This window comes from Triticum aestivum, chromosome 2D, assembly GCF_018294505.1.
Source record: "Triticum aestivum cultivar Chinese Spring chromosome 2D, IWGSC CS RefSeq v2.1, whole genome shotgun sequence".
Taxonomy (NCBI): Eukaryota; Viridiplantae; Streptophyta; class Magnoliopsida; order Poales; family Poaceae; genus Triticum; species Triticum aestivum.
Genome location: NC_057799.1, coordinates 469,799,384 through 469,809,361, shown reverse-complemented (window position 1 = coordinate 469,809,361; position 9,978 = coordinate 469,799,384).

The following is a 9,978-nucleotide window of genomic DNA, read 5'->3' as shown; positions in this document are numbered from 1 at the left end:
GAAGGTCCGTTTCGTCCGTTTTGCGGTACGCCACACCCCTCCCGATCAACAGGACCCCCGTTTCGACCGTAGGAGGTCCGTTTTGCGGTACGCCACACCCCTCCCGATCAACAAGACCCCCGTTTCTACCGTACGAGGTCCGTTTCCTCCGTTTTGCCGTACGCCAGACCCCTCCCGATCAACAGGACCCCGTTCCGAACGTAGGAGGTCCGTTTCCTCCGTTGTGCGGTACGCCAGGCCTTGTTTCCATCGCCTGTTTCGTACAAGCCCTCCCGATGAACACGACCACGCATTCCGTTCCGACCCAGCCGGTTGGCTCCCACGCGTTCCGTTGCCTCCCGATGAACACGGCGCATTCCGTTGCCTCCCCATGAACACGACGCATTCCGTTGCCTCCCCATGAACACGACGCATTCCGTTGCCTCCCCATGAACACGACGACGACGCTGTTTCTCCGTTCCAGCCCAGCCATGTACACGAGCCCTGGCCGTACGTATGCGCGAGTAGGCGTTCGAGACCCCGCCCGTATGTACACATACGTGGCCGTATTTTCTTTCTTGCACCCTGGCCGCTGTACGTACGTGTACATGCTACGTGCGCGCCTCTACTACGACACGTACGCGCCTCTACTACGACCCTTGCGCGCCTCTACATCCACCAGTATATATGTACGTACACGTTCGCGACCAGAATGACAACGGTACGTACGCTTCGACCAGGTGGTTCCCGACTGTCAGGCACTTCCTTGCGTGCGAAGATGTAGCTGGTGGGTCCCAACAGCCAGGGGGGCAAATCGTTTTGTTTCTTTTGCCTGGACGCACTTCCTTGCGTGCGAAAGTGTAGCTGGTGGGTCCCAGCAGTCAGGGGGAAACTTTTTTTCGCGAAATACGGTGGCCCGTCCGGTGTGTCCCCTCTGTCAGGTGGAGGAATAATTATTTTGGGCGTAATAAGGAGGCACTTCCTTGCTGCGGCCGTGGACCCAACTGTCAGCGCCTCCACGCACAGTACTCTTCCGATGGAAGTCGGTCATTGACCACATTGACCACGCCATGCCGAGAGCACCACGGCGGTGGACGACGGCGAGGCCTAGGAAGGGGACGACACGGAGGGAGGGAAGACTCGGCAGTTGTTTCCCACGCGGAGGGGAGTACGACTGTACGAGGGTTTGCTGGTTCGTCTGCCGTCGCCGGAGAATAACAGCAGGTGTGGGTGAGTAGAGGGATGGCTAGGCCAGCGATGGGAGTACGGTGGGGCGGTGAGGCCTGCGCGGCAACACAGCCGGCCGCGGGGAGGAGGGAGCAGGCAGTCCCGCGGGCGATTGTTTGAGCGGCTGGAGCAGGAAGAGCAGAGATTGAAGAAGCATGACGGGCGTTGGATGGACATCCAACAGTCAGTGCTTGTGCGTCAATCTTTTTTTAGGAAAGCCTCAAATCTGTGGAAAACAGCATACAGCCCATCTGCCATTAGTTCTAATAATTTATAGCCCATTTGCTAATTCTTGAGGTTTTTTTGGAGCCCATATTATTTTTGTTAGCATTACAGCCCATATTGTGGCCACGGTTAAAAAATTATACGAAATTTTGCATATTTCGGTGCGGTCCGAACTGTTTTTAATCCCGAAATTTCGACTCACATTCAAACTGATTTTAAAAATAAATGTATATCAATATAAAATCAAACAAATTCTCCACCCATAAAAATTAATGTAATTTAAAATCTTGAAATGAAAAAAAGATATTTGAAAGTAATTGCCGGTTTGATGTGTTTTAAAAATGTACAACCCATTTCTCATTACTGATGGGCCATTTTCTCGGCCAGCCGAATGAAAGCTCTCCTCATCTTGAAAGATTTGCAGCCCAACAAGCCTGACAAAGTGACTTACTTGGCAAATCACAAAAAAACTGGGCTGTGGCCGTGGACCCAGTTGTCAGCCTCTCCACGTACAGTACTCTTCCGATGGAAGTCGTTCCTTGACCACGTTGACCATGCCGTGCGGAGAGCACCACGGCGGTGGACGACGACGAGGCCTAGGAAGGGGACGACGCGGAGCCGGGGAAGACGCGGCAGTGGAACCCCGCGCGGAGAGGAGTACGAGGGTTCACTGGTTCGGCTGCGGTGTGAGGCTGCCGTCGCCGCAGGGCCTGGCCAGCGGTGGGAATAGTAGGGGGCGGTGAGGCCTCTGCGGCAGCACAGCCGGCCATGGGAGGCAGGAGCATGCGGCACGACCGGCGCTGCTTTGGGCGGTTGGAGCAAGAAGACCAGAGGTTGAAGAAGCACTAGGGCTGTTGGATGGACATCGTACGGTCACTAGAGCTAGAATCCTTCATATTGACTAAGTTGACAAAGCCCTTCGTCCCCGTCAACTTAGTAGGCCCACAAGTCAGCCTCCTACGAAGGTGGGTCCCAGCTAGCCGGGGGAGTATTCATTTTTTTGTGCATAATAAGGAGGCACTTCCGGTGGGTCCGAGCTAACAGCGGGGGGAACGTTTTTTTCGCGAAATACGGTGGCCCGTCCGGTGGGTCCCAGCAGTCAGGGGGAAATGATTTTTTCGCAAAATACTGGTGGCCCGTCCGGTGGGTTCCCGCTGTCAGGTGGAGGAATAATTTTTTTCCGCGTAATAAGGAGGCACTTCCTGGCGACTGCCGTGGACCCAGCTGTCAGCCTCTCCACGTACAGTCCACGTCCGATGGAAGTTGTTCCTTGACCATGTTGACCACGCTGCGCCGAGAGCACCAGGGCGGTGGACGACGGTGAGGCCTAGGAAGGGGACGACGCGAAGCCGGGGAAGACGTGGCAGTGGATGCACACGCGGAGAGGAGTACGAGGGTTCACTGGTGCGGCTGCGCTGCCGTCACCGCAGAATAACAGGGGGTGTGGGTGTGTGGAGGGATGGCCTGGCCAGCGGTGGGAGTAGTTGGGGCGGTGAGGCCTCCGTGGCAGCACAGCCGGCCACGGGAGGCAGGAGCAGGCGGCACGACCGGCGCTGCTTTGGGCGGCTGGAGCAAGAAGACCAGAGGTTGAAGAAGCACGACAACCGTTGGATGGACATCATACAGTCACTACAGCTAGAATCGTTTATATTGACTAAGTTGACAAAGCCCTTGGTACGTCGACTTAGTAGGCCCACAGGTCAGCTTCCGAAATGGTGTGCCCTAGATGTCAGGGGGAGGAATCATTTTTTGGGCAGGTGAAGCTAGAATATCCGAGATTGAAGAAGAAGCACAGCATCCGTTGGATGGACATCCAACGGCCACTGCTGCTAGAACCGTGTGTTGACTATAAGTTGACAAAGCCTTGTATATGCGTCAACTCTGTTTTTTTAGGGGACGCGTCAACTTAGTAAGGCCAGAAGTGTGTGGCAGAGAACTTATAGCCCATTTGAGATTTGTAAGAATGTGTAGCCCATTTTTGAATTCTAATGGAATTTACTACAACCCATTTACAGTTTGTTAAAAGTACAACCCATTTGAGATTTGTAAGAATGTGTAGCCCATTTTTGAATTCTAATGGAATTTACTACAGCCCATTTACAGTTTGTTAAAAGTACAGCCCATTTCAACCAACCGTTCAAAACAGAATTCAATAAAATTTCCCACATTTTGATGGGATCCGAAATATTTTTATCCTGAAATTTGCAGTCAGATTAAATACAATTTCAATATAAATTTATATTACGTAAAAAACCAACGAAACATTGCGCTCGCAACAATTTTGAAATTAAAATTTTCAATATCCAAAAATAATATTTTATAAAGTAATCACGTGTTTGGTGCATTTTTTTATAGTTACTGCCCAGTTTTTATAATTACATCCCATTTATTATTTCTTAAAGCCCATTTTCTTGTTAAGCCTAATGCATCCCTCCTAGGAAAGATTTGCAGCCCAGCGGGGTGGAGAATAACAACTTGACCTTGCCTGGGTATTCCTAAAAAAGTATAGCTAGGCTAGCCATTTTCAGCTTGAAAAAAATTAATATCTGGGCTGGATATCTGGCTTGGGCTAGACGGGCCACAGCCCGCCAAGTTGCAATGTTTTCGTTGTTTTTCAGAGGAGAAAAATTAATATCTGGGCTAAACATCGAAAAACTCTGTAGTGCTCACACCTCAAAAACACAAAAATTAATATCTTGTGCAATTCTCTTGTTTATTGACTACTACATAGGTTGACAATGGTGTGGGACCGTGATGTCAGGAAACCAGGAGGAAGCAAAATAAATTATAGTTATATATATATATAATAAGGAGGCACTTGCGTACGTGAGGCTATGGACCTAGTGGGTCCCCATTGTCATCCTCTCCAAGTAAAGTCATCTCCTCGCCCGCGCGCGCTTTCCGCGCGAAACAGTCAGCGCCGCCCGCCCCACTTCCCGGTGCAGGCGATTGCTCCGCCTTCAAATGACACAAGTGTTGTCCGTCCGTCCATCTTCCACCCACATTAATGATACGCGGTTGCGGAGGCGGCTACTCCGGCGCCACACGTCCATCCCTCCGCCCGCCCACCATTGCCATATAAACTGCTGCGCCGGCCATAACCGCAGTCATCCGCATCCGTTCCCTTTCTCCTGTCCACACCACTACTGCCCACCATGGGTTCCTCGAGCTCCAGCGCTCTTCGGGATGGGCGGACGACGGACCACAAGGAGATGGCAGCCATTGCTGCCGACCGGCTGGCCAACAGGCAGCCGGAGGACGACGACGTCCCAATGGAGAACATGGTAGTCGACGATCCGGCGCCAACCCCCTCCTCCGTGCCATCCTCGCCGGTGCATTGCACCATGACCATCGGCGAGGCCCGTGCCCAATATATGGACAGGGTGAGGAAGATGCGTGAGGAGCAGTTCCGGGAGGCGCAGGCCGATGCCGCCTACAACCACCATCTCCTCCAGGAGCACCTGCAGGCGGAGGAGCAGATCGCCGCAGAGCGGGCGGAGCAGGAGGCGCTGCTCGACTCGTACCACTCCGCCCGCAAGGGCCGCCTCGAGCGCTGGCGGTACCGCATGCGGGTGGCGGAGGCTGCGGCCGCCTACAAAGAGGCTAGCAAAGAGGGCAATGAAGCGGGCGAGGCGCTGTTTGGCGAGACCGAGGACGAGGCAGAGGACAATGCCGGCTCCGACGAGTCCCCGCTCCGCTGGCATCGACGAGGCCCTGCTCCGCCAAGGCCCCGCGGCGCCAATAATGAGGCAGAGGACACCACCGGCTCCGCCGAGGCCCCGCCTCGCCAACAACAAGGCAGAGGACATCGCCGGCTCAGCCGAGGCCCCACCCTGCCGGCAACGTGGGGGAGGATTTCCACCGCTCCGCTGAGGCGCCGCCCGCCGGCGACGAGACAGGGGACATCGCCGGCTCCGCCGAGGCCCCGCCCCGCTACCAACAAGGTCGCGCCACACAGAAAATGAGGAACAGTAGAACACAGTAGGTCGCCGCCGCTCGGGTCCAAGTAAGGCCACCGCTGCTACCCTCCGGTTGAAGCCAAGCTAGGCGGGTTGACCATTGACGGCTGGTTAGCTTCTTGGCGGCGACGTGGAGTCGGAGAGCTGCGCTGGAGAAGAACGTTGCTTCTACTTAACTGCTGCTGTAGTTGGCTGACTGACACGTGGGCCCAATAGGCCACATGTCAGTTATGCAACTGCACCTGCAGTTAAGTCACTGAAGCTTCTGTTGGGCTCAGTGGGACACAGGTGGGTAGCTTCGGCTAATTAATTATACCTCCAGCGCACCCCTTTTTAGTTGAAGAATGTATGAAATGTAATGAAATCTGGCATGTTTATATGAAATCCGACCGTGTATGAATGAATTTATTTCGATTAGTTCGAATTCCTGTATCACTGGCATTGGATGAACATGCAAAACAATACGTACTAGCATTATTCCCAGGGTGATCACCTCGTTTGCAGCAGTTTCACATGTACTCGCTCCGGTCCTTTCTAGTCGGCCTACAAGTTTTGTCTGCAGTCAAAGTATCTCTACTTTGACCAATCTTATACAAAAAAGTATGCACTTTCACAATGTGCGAAGTAAAAAGGAACAGAAGGAGTACAAAGAGTTTGAGCAGCTTTTTAGCATTTCTGTACATTGCAATCAAACACACAGGCCTGGCAATTCATAGAGAACATTCAAAACAATCGATGATTGTGCATCTCAGCGACTCACATGTCAGAGGCAATATTTACTTCACAACTAAAGAATAATGAAAAAATTGATCGACGCTGCTGACAGCAAAGGGCGTCCCATTCAAAAATATCAAATGCATGTCTTGCTAAAATCAATGAGCAAAATTTGACAAGGTTGTCCCATTCCAAAATTTCAAATGCCTACGATTGTGGAAAGGGCAGGGTTTGCCATCAGTTCGGACATTGACATTGCACCTCGTGCTAAATTAACCAGCTGTTCTTTTTGTGCAGTTCCACCAAAATCAACCAAATTCGCGCGTAGCTTGTATGATTTCGCCCTTATATGTTGCAACGCCTTGAACTTATCGGCACCTCCTTTCTTGTGGTGGAAATGAATGATTCGATGTATTCATGAACATTTTGTGCAGTTCCCATTGAAATCAAGCTGAGCACCCCTGTTTGCACAAATACAAAAAAGTGATTAGTATAAAGCAAACTATACTATGAATTGACAGTTTCGACAGGCACATACATGGTCCACGTAGAGCACACTTTTAGAAAAATGGAACTCGCTAGAAAGAATCCTAGAACAACATTGTACTCGCGCATCACAGCAAAAAAATGGAGATTTGTTAGTCCTTCTGAGCTGAAGTTAGTTTGGTCTTGTGGGGAGTAACGTAACCATCCTTCAACTACTCCTTCTGATGAGAAGATAGACAGGGCTTCTTCATCCTGGCATAATTGGAACTAGTCACTTCACGTACTCCATATTCTTCTTCAGAGGAAGATGATCCTGTTGTGCAAAGACAAGAGGACTACTAAATGCTAGTATCCCTGTTTGCTCGATAAAAAGGAAAGGAAATATTTAAAACAACACAGATGAAGCACTTCTCAAGGACAATACCACTTTTTCATGACAGTATCTAAACAGTAGCACAACACCAATAGAGATGACAAAGCTCAATCATATGGATGAAATCAGTGGGCGAGTACCAACCTTTGTCAGGAGGCTTATTGTGTAGAGCATACAGATGAAGCACTTCTCCGGAACCATCTGTTGCTATCTATGGTGGTGGCCATGTTTACTATATACTCCTTGATTAATTTAATGTTTCCAACATCTTCTTGTGCAGTTCCACTAAAATATATGGTATCTTCAAAGAAGATCCCTGTTTGCACAAGTAGAGATAATTACATATTACATTAAGAGTGGCATCAAATCAGTCGCAAAACAATTGCTCGTTCCAGCCATACCAATAAATTAAGATGCAAAACTATATCATACTTGTGTCATCACAGTTCTAGTGCTTCATTACATCACCGGGAGTTGATTTTTGTTTTTCTTCCGCTTGTTCTTCCCCTTCATCACTTGGTTCAATAACAGACAAGCTTCGCCTTCAATGTAAGATTTGGCATGTCAATTAGGGAGCACAAGTATAGTACTAAACTTAATTTTCCGATGAAAGTGGCAAAATACAGGCCAGCAGTTGTGAAATATCCTTATCTTACCTCAATGGGATATTACGGTGCACATGCAGATTGGAAGTCTTGTCTCCATTTGTGCAGTTCACTAAAATCAAGAAACATTATCGTACAAGTAGCACAACATATGAAAGCACACTGCAGAATCATGTGAAAGAAGGCTAGTACTGACCTCTCATGATGCGGAATTCAAACAACTCACCAGAAGAAGATCTGAACCAAATTCGCCTTAACGGATAGGAAGTAAGATCTCCTCTTGTGTAGTTCCACTAAGATCAAGCAATCAAGTAACGTTGTCGGTGTGACATTTTGGTTGAACTGCACAAAACACTCTTAAAACAAAAGTGTTTTGTGTAGTGCAACAAAAGGTCACAATGGCAACAAGGTGAAGTAGATAACCCTGTTTACACAGAGGTGCAAAGGAAACAATTAGTGGTCAATAACGGTGGATGACACAGAAGCCAACAAAAAGAAACATCTACCTTATCTAAATGGGAAAGAAAGCAAGACAGTAGCATTTCTCAAACGGTGGCGTTGATTAATATTAACATAGAGATTATATTAAAAATAAAATTCGTTAAACATGTAATTTGCTTTTAATTGTGGCATTGCATCAATTTTCCAGCGGCATTATTAGAGGGTGTTTGTTTACAGGGACATTTTGGTGCAGGGACTAAAAAAACTCCGTGTCAGTCCCATCTAAACCAAACAGGAGGGACTTTTAGGGACTAAAAGTGGGCATTTGGGACTAAAGAAAGACGACCCCGAGGGAGTCTTTTTGGGACTTTTTCCAACAGTTGCCCCTGCCACGCATCGCACCTTGTCTCTATTAGTTCATTACTAGGGGTAACATGGTCTTTTAGCATGTCATTTAATAACCTCTAGTCCATGTTTAGTCCCTGGAACCAAGCAGGTAGGGACTAGGGAGTTTTTAACCAAACAGGGCCTTAGATTAACAACAGCTAATGAGTTGCACGGGACAGTGGACGCACCAGCACCATGTGCATCTACCGATGTACTGTGGTCATGCACAGTCTGTTGCAACAAAGAACAAACAACCAAGGTGCATATTTGTGTTGGTCCCAGTTTTGTTATCTTTAGACACCTTTCCCTTTGTGAGCACAACAAATCTAGTCCTGCTCAAACTCTACAGCCTTGTCCCTTCCTTTCCTTTTTGAACTAGTACTTTCGCCCCTTCCTTTCCTCTTTGAACCACATCCTAGATTTATGCGATACAACTTTCCCCACTACTTTCCCCCATTCCTTTCCTCTTTGAACCACGTCCTAGATTCATTGTATACAACTTTCCCCCTTCATTTCCTCTTTGAACCACGTCCTAGATTCATGCTATATACAACTTTTCCCACTACTTTCCGCCACTCCTTTCCTCTTTGAACCACGTCCTAGATTCATGGTATACATGCAGCAAGAGCAATGCATGTGGAAGAAGTAAATTATACCTTAAGGTTCTTGGGGCGTTGTTCGGTGGGCGACGGGACGGCGGCGAAGAAGAAGGGGTCGGAGGCCCTCCCGCGCCGCCGCTGGGTGGAAAGTGAACAGCTGCGCCGGTAGTCCCTCGCCGACGGCGACAGCGTTAAGCCTCCTTCCCTTCCTGGCGGACGGATCCTGCCGGCTCTTTGTGCAGCAGTGAGGGGAGAGAGGGGCCAACGAAGTCTTGTTTAGATCTGGAGGGGGCGAGAGAGTGTGAAGAGAGCAAGTACAAGCGCTGAGGCTCCAGCGGGAGAGGGTGAGAGAGTGTGAAGAGAGCAACTACAAGCGCCGAGGCTCCAGCGTGTATATATATACTGGAGAGAGAGTGTGAAGCATGCAAACCCTAGAAAACATTTTGACTAGTCAAAGAATCCACCCGAGACCTCAAGTTTGATGAGCAAACAGGCTAACCAGCTACACAACCCTCCTGTTATGTTCAACGAGAGGGAAATAACCTTTTATACTTTCCTGCATTCGTGTGACAAGCATGCCGTGTTTTTTTGTGTGTGTGGGAGTCATTGGGATTTCAATCATACACTACAGGAAACAGCTACTTTGCCGTCTGCCATGGCGGACGGCAAAGGCTCGAAAGGCGGACGGCAAAGACCTTTGCCGTCAGCCGCGGACGGCAAAAGGCTCCGGCAAAGAAGGCTACGGTAAACAGCTTCTTTGCCGTCTGCTTCCTGGCGGCGGACGGCAAAGGCTCTTTGCCGTCTGCGGCGGACGGCAAAGAGGGCGGACGGCAATATTTGCGCTGTCAGTCCGTTAAGTGGCTAACGGCAGACCTTTGCCGTCCGCCGCAGACGGCAAAGAGCCTTTGGTCTTTGCCGTCTGCCTTATGATGTCATCTACACGTCACTAGATGCCAGGTTCTTTGCCGTCTGCCACTGTAGGC